General features: G+C 39.7%; 1 pseudogene; it reads right to left on the bottom strand.

Moving 5' to 3' along the window:
- LOC103895141 overlaps positions 1-18,477 on the bottom strand; it is a 60,013-nt pseudogene extending 41,536 nt beyond the window's left edge.
- Positions 18,478-19,306: the final 829 nt, after the last annotated feature.

A 19,306-nucleotide genomic window follows, 5' to 3' on the forward strand; every position in this document is an offset into this window, starting at 1 on the left:
GCTGCCCAGGGAAGTGGTTGAGTCACCATCCCTGGAGGTATTTAAAAGATGTGTAGACGTGGCGCTTAGGGACATGGTTTAGTGGTGGACTTGGCAGTGTTAGGTTTACGGTTGGACCCGATCTTAAAGGTCTTTTCCAACCTAAATGATTCTATGATTCTATTATTCTGTTAGGCGGCAACCCTATTTGGCAACCTATTAGATGGTGTGAATCCAGCTGATTCACAAATCTGGCATATTTGGAAACTGGGGAATTTAGTTGTGCTGGATCCAAGTTTTCAAATTTACACTCTAGAAAATCAAACACACACACAAATGTATTCATTAATGACCACAGAATAAGAATTTGCCACCTTAATCCACTTTGAATGGAAACTTTATTCACCAGGAAACAATCAAAATCAATGCAATTATTCACAAAGTAATGTATGACTGACCTGAGCAAGAGTACCAAAAGTTGAAGTAAAGTGAATACAATATTTATGGTTCTAAGACAGAGCCTGTAATTCCTGTGCAAATGTTTTTGTTTGAATATTGTATGTAATAACAACGTATACAAATTAAATTATGCATTTTTTCAGGAGCGTCAGAAACAGTGCATGTTAAAGTAAATAATTATTTTATTGTATATTAAAAATTGAAAACTACAAGTGGTTCAAAGGCACACTACAGTAGAAGACTGGAAAAGGACAGACAGTCCTGAACTGCTGAATTTCATAAACAAATGATACTTCTGAGAGATTATAGGCAAAGCCTCTTTCTTTTGTTTCTGTAGTCACAATTTATGGAAACATAGCTTTTATGTCTACAAGAAACCACAGATAAGAAGAGGTTTAAAAAAAATCCAAGTCCCAGGACTACCTTTTCCATCTCCTAGGTGCATGCTTAGTCAAGAATTTTATATACCATACAAGACTAGTTAGAAATTAATAACTACAAGTAAACACACAATTACATCAACTATCCCATACAACTGGATGACAAGGATCTTAGATTGCACAGATATTTAAGATCTCTGAGCTCTTCTGGAAGACAACTACTTCACTATGATAGTGCAAAAATGCATCATCTTTCTGAGATTTGATCTCAGAAAGCTGGAGAGACTAACAGCAATGTGGAGACTGATGTAATAGCACACTATTTTAGGAGGTGTGTAAGGGACATGGGTCAGAAAAATAATTACCTTCCTTCCTTTTGTATCAGCTGTGTTTCCACAGGCAGAATCAAAGATAATTACATAAACTACTGTAAATTCTGAGGAAAAACTTGCAATAAATATCTTAAAGCAGATAAAATGCTGTGTATTTCAGATGGATGCAGCTTCATCAAGTGAGGGGGAACTTCTCTCACAGTCATTAGTGAAAAAGGGGCTGGGAGCTGAAGGACTATGGGCTTCTCCACACTGCAGCTAGAAGAGAACATCCCATATGCTGGGAGACAGTGGTCTGTCCCAAACCTATAAAGTGAAGGCAGTTCCTATTTTTAAGAAAGACTACCAACACAAAATGAAGAATTATTACAACTACTAAGACTTCACAAGCTGTCACAATATAGTAATAAATTTCTGTGCTGTAATAGTACCAGAGATCTTACTTGAAAAGAAGGGCCTTATTGTGGTAGTCCTGTACATTCATGTGATTAATACAAGGTACTGACCAAACAGACACTAACAGTATTTGTAAGTGGCCAGAAATGCCACTGCAGAGTAAAACAAGCATAGTAACTGCGAAATGGATAATTTGGCTTAATTTAAAAGATAGGGAATAGTGCTTCTTTAGAAACCTGTGTAATCTACCTGCAAAACTCACTGCTGCAGAAGCTTGGTCTGTCAAAATAGACAATGGGACAAAAGGGAGCCTGAAGGTATTGTAAATGGAACAACTCTTTACTTTAGAATACAAGCAAAAGAAAGATACCCTTAGAAAAGTGAAACAAACCCTACAGGATTTGTGCACTCCGCCTCCCAGCCCCCATGAGCATGAAGCACTGAAGTATCAAGAAACACTGGACTGACAGACAGAACTTATAATCTAAACAGCTGGAATAAATATTATTTCTCTATAACACTCAATTTACAGCAATCTATATGTGCATCTCAAAGTTTTATATGGGGATGAATACAGTTTAATGTCTTTATTAATGACCAGGATGAAGGGAGAGTGCATCCAGTTTGTGGATGGCAGGTAATTGTAAGAGGAATAGTTGATACACTGGAAGGCACAGCTGCATTTTAGAGGCATCCTGACAGGCTGGACAGATGGACTGACAGCAATCTCTGAAGTTCCACAAATGCAAATGATAAATCTTGCATGTGAGATAGAATACCTCATGCAAAAGGACTGGCTGTACACTGAGTTGTTAAAAAGCATATCTGCAGAAAAAAAATCTAGGGGTCTTGGTGTACAACAAATTGCACATGGGTCAGCAATGTGCCCTTTCAACAGTAAAAATTAACTGCATACTGGGCTGTGTTAGCAAGAGTGCAGGCAGCTGTGCAAGGGAAGGGATTCTTCTGCTCCATTAATGCTTGCAAGCATCATTGTGAATGCAAGCTTCACATCATTGATGTGAAGAATTACATCAACTTGGAATTAAAGTAGAAGACAGACACAAGTAGTTAATGATAAATCATATAACAGGGTATTGTGAATTACTAAAAAGTGAACAAACAGAAACACAAGTTTGAAAAATTCAAGAAGCTTTGAGCTGTGGAAAAATGCAAAAGCAAATCACATAAGCTAAAGCTTAGAAACCCACAGTTATCACACCCTTTGATTTAGAATATAAGCTACATTCTGCCCAGTAGCAACATCATACAACAGAGATGTCCAGCTTTCTTGTCCCTGTGAGCAGCATACCAAAATCTTCACAACAAATGCAACAGACTCCAGCTGCAGGGCAGCCTCAGAGGCAAATGGTCATTTCTTTATACAGGCAGGGACTTGTATTACCTCACAACCATTCAGCACTGGCACAGGATTCATGTTAAAACTCTTCAGAAACTTCACGTAGCTGGAGAACCTGAGCCCATGTGCAGGCAGAAAAACTTCTGACATACACTTCCTGTGTAGTTAGAAACACAGGGCTATAGACGTCACCCAACCAAAACATGCTCTGAAGAAAGCTAAGAAAAGCTAGACCTTCCAAACAGACATTTGTTCTAATATGTTTTTGTTGCTGTTATTATTGTTATTCATAACAATGACATTTACTAATTTTTATTATTATCATTAATAATTAATAACAATAACAACAACAAAAATAACAAAAAACTTAGAAGAAGGAAAATTCTGCACTTTTCTGGGTGGAATTTCATCACCCTCTCCATAAAGAAGACTTTTTTCTTAGTATTCTAACTAACACTTCCTTTTTGCTAATTAAGCTGATTTCTTCTCATCTTTTCTTTAGCGATGCAAAGAATCATCTCTCACCATCCTCTCAATATGGGAAAGCTGATAGAAGGAATGTCTGTTAGATTTTGTAATTTTGAATAAGATTATATTGATATTTACAGGAAAAGAAAAAAAAAGTTTATTCTCTCTTTTTTCACTTTCACAATGGCATTATTGCAGTGGTCCTTTTTTCCCCAAAAGAAAGAGGCATGACAGGGTACTGCATGAATCAGTATCAAAAACATCCTTTTGTGATAATGCATCAGGATGGTGAGAATAGGAGAGCAAAGAGTTCAAGACTAGCTATAAAAGCATGAGGAAAGCTGAGCTCAGTTACACTTTTAGTAGTTCTTTGTTCTTTTTCATTATTAGAAGTTGTTTATATAATAAATGCTGGTGAAATGACAGGTTGCAGTTTTATTCTTTGTTATACAACACTGGTATTCAGTTTGGCAAAAGTAATTTTATGCTTCTTGCCATGCTAATGATCCATTTAGGCTGGTATTCCCTTGCAACACGCAAACAAGCAAGCACACCAAAAAAGATCATCTCAGTTCCCAAGTTCTGAGCAAGGTAAAGACATATACCAAAAAATAATACAAAAAAAAGGAGTTATGGGATGTTCCATTATGTAATCATTATGCTAGTAATGTAATAATTTAATGAGAAAATGTATCCTATAATGAACAGATCTGCTATGGGCCTTCCATATGTGAGAGACTGTTTGGAAGCTGATTTCCCACTGGGTGACTGAAGAGTAGCTAGCTACCTAGTGAATTTTTATCATGCAATATAAAATGCATGAAATAAAAACCAACTATATTATATAGACACAGTTCTAAGCAGTTCTGAAGAGAGCAATTCCAGACACAATTTGTTTTCATATTGGTTTTATCACATTGGCATTAGCACATATGAGCCTGTTTTACCATTTCAGATTAGGGACTCATCTCTCATACCTTTCTTTCTGCAGCACTGATCTTTATCCCATATTTGAAAAGAAGAGGAAAGTAACATTGAAAATATACTCTGGAGTAACCTACTCCTAAAGTAAGTTTCAGCATTACCTGAGGAAATTACTGATCAGTTGATATCTCGAAGCGTGATAGTAGATCTCTTTCTTTTAAGGGTTTTTTTACTGTTGTTATGTATTTATAAAATCTAAAAAATGGAAAATTCCAGGTAAGAAAACCATACTAAGAGCATTACCTGGAAATTACTGATCAGTTGATATCTCGAAGCGTGATAGTAGATCTCTTTCTTTTAAGGGTTTTTTTACTGTTGTTATTTATTTATAAAATCTAAAAAATGGAAAATTCCAGGTAAGAAAACCATACTAAGAACCTGGGGACCGAGGTAGTGTATTTGTAAAGAACTAGCAGTAATTGTCTACTGACAAGATGAATTTAGGTGGACAGGTAAACTTTAGACTGGGGATGTGTCAATATCATTGCTTATTTAAAGTATCAAAGATAAAGAATTTCTAATAGGTTTACATAAAATCTTTACAGAAAAAAACAATACAAAAGCAGAATTAATCCAAAAGGTTGTTACTGAAAGTATAAGCCCCCGAAGTCCAAGTCCAGGAGATTGTTAACATAAGTGGAAATCTTTCACCAACTCCCCAGTGATGGAATTACGTGAGTTCTTCTGATGCTTTGCCACTGCCTTCCAGCCAGGCATGCTCACCAGGGGAACACACCTGAGCTGAGCTCCAGCAAGCATTACTTCTTCTCCTTCAACAGGGTAAAGATGATAGCTGCCCCAGCAGTCCTCCATGTCCTTCTCAAACTGATAAAAGGGAAGAAGAGCAGATCATGGGACCTATTAAGATGACACATCTCAAGGAAGCACATCTACCACCTCATAAATAAGAGCTCTTCGACAGCGCTTACGTGGATTCCTCTGCTGCTGACTGTGAAGCAATTGTCCACAGGTCCAGAAGTAGGAATTAAAAGTCACACTTGAAAAATGGCTGTAAGATCCAAACAGGGAAGATGTTAAGTGATAAATATTTACTTAATCTTCTATGAAAAATTGCTTTCTATATATGGTTTTGAGCATATTTTTAAGGTGTAAACAAAGGAAAAAAAGCCTAGTGCAAACTAAATGCAGATGGTACAATCCCACAGAAGTCAGCAGCAAAACTTCCACCTGTTTCTAAGTTTGTTTCTGTGCACAAACTTTAGGCAATGTGCATCGGATGTCAGTTAAAGAGGAAGAAATAAAGAGCAGCTCCACTGCAGCCAAAAGAATTACATATGTTTACTAATGTGCTAAATCAGCTCAAAATCAGCTTCAAGAGATTCTTCCTATGGCACAGCAACAATTTTGCTATGCTTTGCTGTCATCCAGAGACTTGTTTCTCACAAGCGAGTACAAGTGAGTCCTTTTGCTCCTTGGGACCATACCAAGGGTTGTCCAGAAAAGATTGTGACAGACAGGGCACAAAGCAAAATGTTTAGAAGAAAAATTTCTTGGAAAAAATGAGATTTCAATCCAGGAACATAGGAAATGTTCCAGTTCTAGGAGATTAGGCACACATTTTTCAGCAAATCTCTATTTGGCATATATTGCCTTCAGATGTGACAGCAAAATAGGGAGAGAAAGTAAGATTTCAAATGTGAATTAATTAAGTCTCAAGGTTTGTACACAGGCTAATCAATCCTGTTCATTTGCTTTGATGTCAGATGATATGAGCACATACTCATGCAAGTGAACAATAGCTCTTAACAGAATATTTCAGCTACCATACCAGCAAAATTTTTATCTACAAGAATATTAATCAATACAGCTTACTTCTTAGCAAGTTTCTGGGAGGTAAGTTTTCTCAGCAAAGATTAACCTTCATATTAATTTTTGAAACTGGCAGTGTGAAAAGATGAACATGTCCTACCTTGTCTAGACTAGGTTTGGTGATACGTCCACTTCTGGTGAGATTCAGCACTTTTGAAAGTCATGTTCTCTTTAAGATGCCTCATTACAGAACTAGGTGACTAAATTTAAATGCTCATATTTCAAAACTTTGACCTTCAATTCTGCCGAAATTAAATTACCTTTTTTTCCCCTAAACATCTATTTTTTCTTCAGTGCTGCACGCTACAATGTCAGCAGTTAGTAGAAAGCTATAATTACATTTATAATGGAGTGATGTTGAAATATTCATTCACATCTTGCTACAGCTATCTATTGTCCTATACTGAAGATATTTTAATCTAAGGATTCTAGAATTAATGGCATCCGTAAATGCCATTAACCACATTCAGTTACCTGTCTTGCAAATTTCTTTCACATATACACCCATTCTTTCCATTCAACAAGGCTCTATAACCCAAAAAAGTGTCCTTTGAACATCAAAATCTTCATGTCTTTTCATTCAGCTTTGGAACACTCCATTTTCTACGTCTTACTATAAAAAGAGAAAATTACACTGGTTGAGGCTAAATGAATGTCTACTATGAATTTCTATTTTAGCCTCTGTAATTAATCACAATAGCAGTAAACTAATTTTTACCCACTCATGCCTTTGGCCTGGTCTATTTGGTGCCACAGGTCTGTAAGGGGGGACAATGGGACAGAACAGTTATAAGCAGGACACTCACTCATTTAGGCCCCAGCCTGGACTTACATTGGCTTAAGCTATTTGTGAAACTGCATTGAAGAGCCCTGTCCTATTTTGATCAATAGATTCTCATCCAACCATGTCCCCACCCTTCACAGACAAATATTCTAACTATTCAGCTGAGACTCTTGTCTCTTGCCCATTAATGGGTCCTTGAACCCCTCCAAACGAAGAAGAAATTGAATCTGTAACGGACCTTCACTGTCATGCAGTGATGTTTTCAAGAGGTATTCAAACACTGGAAGACTTAAATCTGCACTAAAAATGGGACAGATAGTTTCATTTCCCTCTACCCCCTTCCATGGGAAAGACAATCTCTCAGGGACTCCTTGAAGTGTTCATCCAAATGGGTACTGCTGACAAAAACAGACAGAAAAATATGTAGCCTCTGAAGCCCAGCAGGGACAAGATGAGAGCTAAGTCCTTCATAGCACTATTTGGGATCATACAGTGCTGAGCATCTCCAAAATTAGATAAATTAATTTTGTTCCCCAAAGTAGATGATGGAAGTTTTATTGTATAACGTGCATAAAGGAACTCCAGAACTGGACTACTAAATGTGCTTTTGTAGAAAAAGCGTAGGCAGGCAAAGGTCTTCCAAACCGCCCGGAAGTCTGAATTTTTCACTAGGGCATAAAAACTTCCCTGGTTCTCCCGTTAGTCATTATCCAGATGTAAATGGTAAGCATATAAGCAACCAATAGTTCACTAAGGTGAAAGATCCCTTTGGATATTATCTCCAGCACTAAACATTCATGGATACAGAATAAAACTGAAGCAAAGTTGTTTTCATTCTTCTGTGATATCCTCGCAGTCCTTTGGAATTCCTGTACCAAAGACACAGCATCATCATCATATTAAATAGATGCAAAATGACCCCTCCTTCTTGAGCCTTGAATGACTTTCAAAACATTTTTTATTAAAAATATCACATTAATTTAATTATTTATAGTGGTAGCATAAGACCGAGAGCATCTTAGACAACTTGTATAGGCACAAACAGACATAACACACATTCAGTTAAAAACTGAATGATAGAAAGATTCAGGATTTCAGCAATGCTGAAATATATAGGATATTACAGGATTAATTAAATAAATTACAGGATACACAAACCAATGGCAAAACTATGACACTTCCCCCTCATGGAGGATTACAAAAGTGTGTAAGAGCACGAGGTAGAAAGAAATCCCCAGGAGGATTTTGAGGATGATAAATAGTCTGACATAATAGAAAACAAAACTAAATGACATGAAAATTAACATAATTTATTATGTACTCTGGGACTAGAGGTACAAATGAAGAAAGGGAGGAAGCAAAGGAGGAAGCAGGAGAACCCCCAAGGTATTCAAGTGCTAGGACTACTTAATTTAGGCACCAGCCTCATGTGCAGTCAGTCATTGATTTTCCACTGCCTACACTTCATTCAGGTTGGTTCCAGGCTTCAGAAGCACTGGCAATAGAAAATCTCAGGCAGAGAGAAGATTTAAACTGTCTGAATCTCATCTTCGGAGTCTCAGCACTCTCATCAGATAATCATAGAGTACGATCTTCAGTCCTATTCTGGTACCTCTTTACCACAAGCAGTGGTTCTGAAAGCTTCATCTCCAGGAAGAGGAGGATTCTGACCACTGGTACAGGCAGAAGACAGGCATAATGCTACTTCTGAAGGACCTCTGCAGTTTGGAGGGTGAACGTGCACTAGGATGGACTCAGTGCTGGCGGCCGTAGATACAAGGAATGCCATGGTCTGGGTCATGACTTTGCAAAGTTTCCAGGCCATGCTGCCACCCATAGAGCTGCCCACCAAAAATGATGTCATTTCGATCCATAGTAAAGTTTAACTTATACCATAAATGTCTCTATCTCTTAGAGAAGCTCAGAACCAGAGGACCTGAAAGTTGTTGTTAGCCCAGACCATGACTGTATACTTTGTGAGTGAAGAACAAGATCTCACCATAGCTTTTACAAGACCACTTAGAAATGTGTTTCTTAAAGAAGTCTAGTGCAATCTTTGGTAGAGTTATGCACAGATATATAACCTTAGAAATATTTAGTTTCCTTTCCCAGTTCTAATTAAAACAGAGACTGGAGCAAATTTAACTGCAGAATGCATTTGGACGTTTAAAATCTAATGTAAATAATAACATAATACACATACAGAATGCTGCGATAAAATGAAGGAATAAAGCAAAAAACATGCCTTTGCAGCTATGAGCTCATCTAACAACAATGTCAACATATTTTAGCATCTTGTTTCTTAACTGAGGAGATCAGGGTGTAGTTTTTGCTCATATACATCAGGTTTGAAGAATTGGTTAAAAGTACTATGAGAGAATCTTCTTGCTATTTGATAAATCTAAAACACACAGACTTTCAGTCCGTTCAGAGACTAAATTGGTATGTGGTTTGACCTACTATACAGGTTTTATTTACGTATTTAATTAGCTCAGAATTTAAAGAATTAATCAGCTCAACAGTTACTATTGTGCAATTTATAAAGAACACTATGTTTACACTTTAACGGTAATGAAATAATTGAGGAGAAAGCACAAAAATAGCTTTTTCTAAGAAGAGCAGCAAGCACTAACCAGGTTAACCTCCTGCAAGAAGATCTTTTGATTCCCTGCTCCGCGTAGATAATTTTTACAGCTGATTCCTTGCAATGTTTTTTTTACACAGTTGGGAGCATGTACATCAGTTGATGCCTGTTCAATATGGGAAATAAAAAAAAGCGTGTTAATAAAAATACCACAAACATTAAAATACACAACTGTACCACTCAAACATTTCTGGGCTGAATTAGAAACAAACTGCCCATTTTTGTGATTTACGCAAAACCACAATATTAGAGGACCCTGAAGCACCTACAAGGAATTCTATGGATCTCCCCTTGACACAGTTCCCAGCCCTTTATGACTCCTCCAGAGAACAGCAAGGCTTCAAATTGCTTGGGCTCTCTGACAGATGTCAGGTGATCCTGCAGTGACTACACACAGTCACAATTTATTTTGGAGAGGACCTCTTCTGCCTTTCCTAGACAGTATATTTACAAACAAATTAAAAATAGGAGACAATTCATAAACCAGAAAAACATGAACAGGCACAGAATTTGAAGTCTGTAGTGCAGACTTTCAGATAGCATTTGACAATGAGGTCAAGATAGGTCCAACTGAAAAAAAAAAGGGAATGAAGAAATGCAGCTTTATACCATTCCCACTTCCTAAATTTAACTGATACACAAGCCAGCAAAAGAACTTTTCTAACGTATCCTATAGCAGCAGTAATGCAGAACCTCTTTGATGAAAAAGAAGGGCAAAAGGAGCCTCGTCAAACAAGCAGTCACAACTGCTGTTATTCTCTTCTCCAAGAATTTAATATTCTTTGGGAATATTCAGCTAAATTTATTGCTTTACAAAATTATAAAATCACAAGCTGAGTAACTGGAATATTAGACTTTCCAGAGAATGTTGGGTTAGCTGTGAAAAAGTGTACTGGAAAGTTGTATCTGAACAGAGCCGCTTCCACTGTGTTCAGCCTCCTTTTACACCTGTAATCTCTCTTCCACACATGTAATCATCAGGAGTGAATCCGAATTCAGCCCAAGCAGCCTCACAAGCACTTCCAACAACTTCTTTTGCAAGCTCTCTGGATTCCGATAAACAGATTGTGACCTGAAAGCAGTAGTGAGCTCCTTAAGCTCTGCAATACCAAAATGTTAACAGAACAAATAGAAAATGCCAGAGCTTTGAGCCAGTGACAATCAATTACCTCCTCCAGCCGTCTGAGCTGGGAACCTCCAAATTCCTCCAGACTGCACGTGTAACCTTTTTCAATATGATAAAGTCCCATGTCACTGATTTGGTGTCACATATTTTGAATGTTAAGCAGTGCTGGTTACAAGGGCTGCCAGTAAATAAATGCAATTTATCAAGATAAAGCTACACTTTTAGAAATACATATTTTTTAGAATAGGGTGAAGAAGCTTGTGAGTTGAGACAAAGACAGGGAGATTGCTTACCAGTTACCACCAAGGGCAAAACAGACTTGACCGGGCAAAAATTAGTTTAATTTTTGCCAGTTAAAATAGATTTGGGTATTGAGAAACAAAGACAAAAAAAATAAAGCAACCTGCTACCCTTTCCACAGGCTCAACTTCACTCCTTCGTTCCCAACTCCTCTACCTCCTTCCCCATGAGCGGCAGCGGAGGATGGGGAATGGGGGTTGTGGTCAGTCTTTAACAGCTCCTCTCTGCCACTCCTTCCACCTCACATTTTTCCCCTTCTCCAGCATGGGGTCCCTCCCATGGGATACAGTTCTTCAAGAACTGCTCCAGTGTGGGCTTCCTCCATGGGGTACAGTCCTTCAGGAACAGACTGCTCCAGCACCAAATCCTCTCGACAGGCTGCAATCCTTCAGGATACACCTGCTCTGGCATGGGCTCTCCACGGGCTGCAGCTTCCTTCAGGGCATGTGTTGTGGTTTAACCTCAGCCGGCAACTAAGCACCACACAGCCACTCGCTCATCCTCCCCTCCCTGGTGCAATGGGGGAGAAAATCGGAAGAGTAAAAGTAAGAAAACTCATGGGTTGAGATAAGAACAGTTTAATACTTGAAATAATAATAATAATAATAATAATAATAATAATAATAATAATAATAATAATAATAATAATAATAATAATAATAATAATAATAATAATAATAATAATAATAATAAGCATGAGAAGCTGAAAAGTCCCTGACTTAGTATAAACACTGCTTAGCAACAATTAAAACATCAGTGTGTTATCACATTATTCTTGTACTAATACCAAAACACAGCACTATACCAGCTACTAGGAAGAAAATTAACCCTATCCCAGCTGAAACCAGGACAGCACGTCCACCTGCTGCTGTGTGGGGTCCTCCATGGGCTGCAGTGTGGATATCTGCTCCACCATGGTCCTCCATGGGCTGCAGGGGAATCTCTGCTTGGGCACCTTGAGAACCTCCTCCCCCTCCTCCTATCCTGGCCTTGCTGTTCACACTGCTGCTTCTCACACTTTTTTTTCCTTTCCTCCTCTGCCTTCGTGGCATTTTTTACTGTTCTTAAATATGCTTTCCCTGAGGCACCATCATCTTGGCTGAGGGACTCAGCTGTGCCTTGCGGTGGGTCCACTGGAGCCAGCTGCAACCAGTGGTGTCCAGCACAGGGCAGCCCTGGCCTCTCCTCATGGAGGTCCCCCTGCATCCGCCTCCTGCTACCAAACCCTGAAGAAATGTAAACCCAATGCAATACCACTCATTAAAGAGCATGCAATAGAAGTTACATAAGCCATATACAAAAATTATATACATACTATGCATATGAAAAAGGAAAAATATCAGATAAGTCTATTTAGTATATTTCAAGATTTCAAGCACGCTTTCCAACCCACTACGCCACCCACAGAAATGTAAATCTCCGAGGAACAACATGAGACAGGAACTTAGGATGCAGTCTCTGGTATCACTGGAGTAAGCCTGGACCTGCCAGATGTTGCAATCTGGATGACAGAATAGCAATAATGATGTTTGTAAACACTCTACAGAGTTGAGCCTCTGTCTGCGTATTAGTGCTTAGTGCGACGACTTTACTGTCCAGAATCTCAGTTTGAGCATAGATGCCAGGCTTACCCCTGAAGGATGTTTGCTGACTGCAGCACTGATCTCCCAGATGACAAACCTGAAGTGGAGGTCCCCCTGCATCCGCCTCCTGCTACCAAACCCTGAAGAAATGTAAACCCAATGCAATACCACTCATTAAAGAGCATGCAATAGAAGTTACATAAGCCATATACAAAAATTATATACATACTATGCATATGAAAAAGGAAAAATATCAGATAAGTCTATTTAGTATATTTCAAGATTTCAAGCACGCTTTCCAACCCACTACGCCACCACAGAAATTGTAAATCTCCGAGGAACAACATGAGACAGGAACTTAGGATGCAGTCTCTGTGGATATCACTGGAGTAAGCCTGGACCTGCCAGATGTTGCAATCTGGATGACAGAATAGCAATAATATTCTCAGATGTTTGTAAACACTCTACAGAGTTGAGCCTCTGTCTGCGTATTAGTGCAGATGATGACGACTTTACTGTCCAGAATCTCAGTTTGAGCATAGATGCCAGGCTTACCCCTGAAGGATGTTTGCTGACTGCAGCACTGATCTCCCAGATGACAAACCTGAAGATAGATCACACGGTTAATTTTCTTTTAGTAGTCATGTAAGGTAGAGGGGAGAGAAAGAAGCATTTTTCACCTGACTTTTGACAAAAAGGGGAAACACACACCAAAAAAAGCTCTGAAAGCACATTATCACAGAGACCCTCACCAACAGCTGAAAGGAAACTCACTAATTATATTTTTAAAAACATTACCCCACCTCTGGAATTTTCTGGAGAGAGGAAGCCTCTGTATCATACAAAAAGTTCAGTGTTTGAAATGTGTAGCACTGCAGCTTAATGGACAAAAGGAAAAAAGACTTTGAATGTATCTATTGCCATGAGGATAATACAGATAGGCCTGACTTTCTCCTCTCTGTTTTTACCTATTTCCATGTTTCCAGGCTTCCTTTAATCTTTTTGCCTTTAGACTTATAAATTAACATTTCTCCTCATCTTGCATCAATCAGTTTTTTAGTGAGAAGTTAACTGAATTGAAGGAATATATATACTTTCCATTTGCTTCTCTGGATTTGCCATACACTGTTCAAACATATCTAGGTCTTCAGCAGGGCTATAAGCACCACATATCTGGGGATGTGCAGACCAATAGTTTAACAATGGGTGGCCAGGTTAATTAAAGTACAATTTTATGGGGCCCTGTGTTGCTTAAGTCCTAAAAGAGCTATGCATTTCTTCAAATAATAACAGACTTTGTATTGTATTAGCTATGAAGACTGCAATTTTGGCTTTCACTTCATCTGCTACTATACGTATTAAAAAAAAAAAATCTTTCCCAATAAACAGCATTTTCATAATTTTATCTAACTTTAAAGAACTAAAATAACATATGAAGGAACTAACAGAGCAGTAAAACATACCTAAAGATTTATGCCTATTTTAGCAAGGCAGCTAGCTACAGGATGGATAGTAGTGCTTACAATTAAGAACTACAAGAGAGAAACACAAATTGGGATGTATAAACTGAACATAAGTTTTGAAAATTAACTCACTTCAGATTAATCTATTTTATTGAATTAACAATTTAGGGACTGGATCAGTCATATAAAGAAAGACAAGTTTTTCTTTTTCACATGTAACTTGAATAATTTTCAGAGGATCAGTAATATTAGCTTTAATTATATCTTCCGCATCTTCAAATACAAGAGCAGAGAGAGAGGAAGATGGTTTACAAACATTTGGCTTTAAAGAAGGATGAGGTTGTTCAGGAGGTATTGGAGGTCTTACACTATTTGTTCTTAGCAGTTGTGCATTAAAAATAAAGCAAAATACATAAACGTGCAGAGAAACACAAGAAACAGAAAACTGGTTCAGTACACAGGAATGATATACAGCATTTTGATTAATTCATATTAGCAACAGAAGATGAATGTTTGTTTACAAAAACATATAACCAAGGAAACATCATAAATGGAGGCAACAGAAGTAACTGGAATTGATACTGTTTAACCATCCATTATAAACTTTTGGTTTCAGTTAACTTCTAACTTTACCATTACCTTGGTTTGACAAAAACTTTCCCTTGGAGATATCTAAGCTGGGGTAGTACTGTATGAGTACTGCTGTGAAAGTGATTTAAAAGTCAGACCCTAGCAGCAGCACAGGTCCAAGTTTAGAATGAAAAATAAGAGTTAGGGCAAACACTTTTACAGTTAACCTTTGCTAACCCCTGACCTACTATAGTTGAATTTCTAATGCCACTCCATTAGACTGTACTAGCAAGTGCAGTAATGTTTAAAAAGCTAATACAGTACACTGCTGTCAAAGCGTATCCTACATTGTCTCTTTGCCCAAGGTGAAATTACTTCTGGAAGTTTTCATTTGAAAACAGTTCAGCTATTTCCAAGGACACATGTAGCTAGCAAGAGCCTGGTTAAAAATGAATGAGAGGGTACGGTTCTTCGCAAAAGGAAGAAGTTGATCTGTGGAAACGTTTGCCAAAACATATTGCAGATGCTAAGTTTACATGGGTTCAACGGGAGGTTGAACAAGTTTATGGAAGAGAAATCTATAAGAGGTTACACAGAAGTACACAGAAATGACATCTGGTTCAGAAAAAAGGTGCCGAAGCCAAGAACTGTTGGCAGCTGGGAGAGTACCCAGGTCTGCCCTATGTTTCTGTGTATTTGATGTCCTTACTGTAAGAGCGGCTTTGGAGACTAGCTGCAGAAGTCTTACAGGTTTCTGCACCACATAGGGCTACCAAGAGCAGAACAGTCTATTCACTGTCTTTTCTACTTCTTACACAGCCCTTTGATGATGTTTTCCCTATTCACAGCCAGGTGCTGCGAATTCCTGAGCAGGCTGCTCTAGCCATTTCTCAACCCATCAACACAGACAAAACAGCTTAACGTGTCAGTAACAAGAAACAGGCCCTGGCAAACATCTGTAATATTGCAGACTTGAGACACATTTAATTAGTCATAATCACTTTCAGAATAAAAATAACATGCTCAATTATTGTGCAAATCTGATCTCCTAAACCTCCAGAGAATACTGATTCAGGAACCGAGATTTCCGGTTCTGAACACTGTACTTATAAACACCTGTATAAGGCACTATGCAAAGAGAGTGTCACCTCCCCCTCTACTGCCTAGTGCCTAAAGGGCAATAGCTTCTTCTTGTTTGCAACTATTTCTTAGTACAACCAGCAAACATTTGTGCTGTGATGTTAAGGTTATTGGTCCATTGTCCCTTTATCAGACACAATGATGACGTTTTTGCCTATATGAAACAGAAATGTAATCTGATTCATATAAACTATTATGAATCTTGAGATTGGGTGGCAACATTTCAGTCATTAAATACGCTAGTAATAGACTGCAATTGAAGTGTAATATGTGCAATATATTATTATTGAGCATATGTATGGAAAATAAGCTCTCAGTATCCTGCAAAGAATATTCTTTTGTGGCAGATAAGATCAGAAACCATTTAAATTGAAATACAAACACTTTTTTCATCTGAGCATGCTGGGTCCAATTGAAAATTCCTTTAATATAAAAGATTCCTTAGGTAACACACACTTGTCTTACAAATTCATTAAAGATATTCTGTTAGGAAATACTAAAGAAGACATCAGCTTGTTGCTGAATATTATACATACAAAAAATTAGTTCTACTGATCTTTGTTAGCAACCAGAGAAAAGCTCCCAGTAGGCAGCACCAGGTCATCCTCACTCAGACCTCGGCAGGAAACATTCCTCAGTAGTCCAGTGAGTCACCATCAGTTTTAAAAGAACCATTCTGACAACATTTGTCCTAAACTTTTAGGCTATACATGCAGCAGGTCCCACTGCAGATCATTTAAACAATATTAAAGCCTTTAACATATCAAGGGTTCCACACTTACAGCTTGCTGTCTCTTCCTTGTTCTGTCTTGTAGTTCTGTGTTATGCACAAACCTCAAAGCACTTGGGTTCATTGCTGTGTGTTTGGGAGCTATACAAACCAGGCTTTCCCTTGCCTTCTTGGCATTATTGACAGTACTAAGTAGCTTTTCATTTGAATATTTGTCACTCCTGTTGTTCTTACTCATGGATAACTAAGGGGAGAAGGATGGCAAGGAGAGCTTCTTAGACATCATTACCTACAAATCAAACATACATTACCTGTTAAAGAAAAAATAATGAAGGTTTGGCAACTTCAAATCTAATCTGTACAACTTTAAATGATAGATACTATCTTCCTCCATACTTGTACTGGTTTTGGCTGGATAGAGTTAATTTTCTTCATGGTAGCTTGTATGGTGCTATGTTTTGGATTTGTGCTGAAAATGGTGTTGATACCATACAGATGCTTTAGATATTGCTGAACAGTATTAACACAACATCAAGGCCGCCTCTGTTTCTCACGCTGCTCCAGCAGCAAGCAGGTTGGGAGTGCACAAGAGGTTGGGAGGGGACACAACTGGGACAGCTGACCCCAACTGACCAAAGGGATATTCCATACCATATAGCATCACACTTAGCAATAAAAGCTGAGGGAAAGAAGGAGAAAGGGGGGGCATTGGGAGTTATGGTGTTTTTCTTCCCAAGTAACCGTCATATGTTATGGAGCCCTACTTTCCTGTTCCTGGCTGAACACCTGCCTGCTGCTGGGAAATAGTGAATGAATTCCTTATTTTGCTTTCCTTGCATGCACAGCTTTTGCTTTACCTATTAAACTGTTTTTATCTCAACCCATGAGTTTTCGTACATTTACCCTTCCGACTCTCTCCCCCATCCTGCTGTGGGGGACTGAGCAAGTGGCTGTGTGGCTCAGCTGCCTGCCAGGGCTAACCCACAACAATAGTTCAAACACTTCTGCCGTTTACTTTTGCGGCAGTTAAATGTCAAATTGTTTTTCTTCTCTCTTCCAGCAGATGAAGTCTACGATTGTAGATTTTTCAGTTCTGCGTCTTGTGACTACAGAAAAGCCCCTCACAGCCCAGTCCAGAGGAAACAGAATGACCTGGGAGAGATGTCTGCAAAGTCAGAGAGTCTTGATTAATAGGTCACTGATTTTACCTTGTTAAGGACCTTTTTCTGTGGGCGAGATGAATCAAAATAGTTAGCAGGTACTGCTTGAAAGTTAGAGAAAATTGGAGCACCCAAAAACTGGGGCAGGGGGAGTTGGGGGTGAGGGCGGAGAGCCTAGCAGCCAACATATGCAAGGCACAGGAGATGAAAGCACGAGGGTAACCACCCTCATCACCTTGACCATGTCTGTAACCGGGATGTGGGTGTCCCACTTGTCTCTGGTGGGGAGCGAGGCTGAGCCTCCCAGTTACATGTACAGGAGAAGGAGGCCTACACTCCCCTGAAGATATCAGCGGGGGTCTTTCACGACAGGAACACCGGCCATTTCCTTTCTGCAGCGGCTGGGCCCGGAGGCCCAAAGTGCGGGTGGGAGGGGGGTCCCGGGGCGGAGGTCCCCATGCTGCTTCGCTGCCGTACTGCGGGGACAGGCACACCGGGCGCAAGCGAGTCCGTCCGTTGCCAGGCAACGGCGCCCAGCGCTTCCCGACAGCATTCGCGGAGGATCCGGTATCCTACGGCAACGGTAAACCACATTCCCTCCCCGTCATCACGCACCTGCCGTCTTCAACCAATCAGAGGCGCGCGCCTCGGGCTGCCTGGCAACAAGCCCCGCCCCGCAGGCACCGCGCCCCCTAGCAGCGCAGCGGGTGCTGGAGCCCGAATGGCGGGGGGGGACGGCAGCACCTGGAAACTACGAGCGCGGCGGAGCTGGGCTGAGGCATCCGCCATGGACGTCTGAAGTGAGGGGCTGCAGGTGAGGGCTGGTGGAGAAGTAAATGTTGGGTACCGTCAGAGGGAGCAGAGCTGAATCTGCCCATGCCGGCTGAGCACCGACCCTGGAGAGCAGAGGGGTTCTAGGCAGGGCTCAGCTGCTCGCTCCCTCAGTTACAGGCAGGCCTGCCTTCCCTTGGCAGATGAGGGACTGTGTAGCTTGGAGGACCTAGGACTAAACACAGATCTAGGAACCTGCTTGTGGAGACCACTTGCCTGTGACAGAATACCAGTGTTTACCATGAGAATTAAATTAAATCCAATAAAAACCAACTCCATAAAATTACTTATGGAGGCTATTTTTCAAGAACAGCTATATTTTCAGGTTTCTGAAAACTGAATAAAGCTTTACCTCTTTTCTTTTATCTTGAGAAGCTTCAGTGTTTATAACGTGGGCCTACCAGAAGTATGCTGAAGATGGCATTTGCGTGACCAAATACTGCCGCCTTGCCTTTTGCTTTGAAATGGAGGGAAATGTTTAACCCCACATCTGGAAGGCAGAACACCTCTGGGCCCCAGATCTTTGAAATTCAAAGGACCTGGAGAAGGCACACCAATCAAGAAGACAGCATTGGACAGGACAGGCACTGCGTAGATACGTTTTGCCTGTTAATTGCCAGCTGTTCAGGCCTTAAGCATTTCTGACAGTGTGCGTAGATTTATCACCCAGACTTGGGTGATAAAGTATTTTAAATGCTGCATGACATACGGAATCAAGACGCAGCGTATGATTCCACTGGGTGAACAGCTGATTCAAACCCCGGATAGAAAACCCAAGAAGATGAGC

Source organism: Aptenodytes forsteri, unplaced genomic scaffold (genome assembly GCF_000699145.1).
Source record: "Aptenodytes forsteri isolate BGI_AS27 unplaced genomic scaffold, ASM69914v1 Scaffold224, whole genome shotgun sequence".
NCBI classification, from domain to species: domain Eukaryota; kingdom Metazoa; phylum Chordata; class Aves; order Sphenisciformes; family Spheniscidae; genus Aptenodytes; species Aptenodytes forsteri.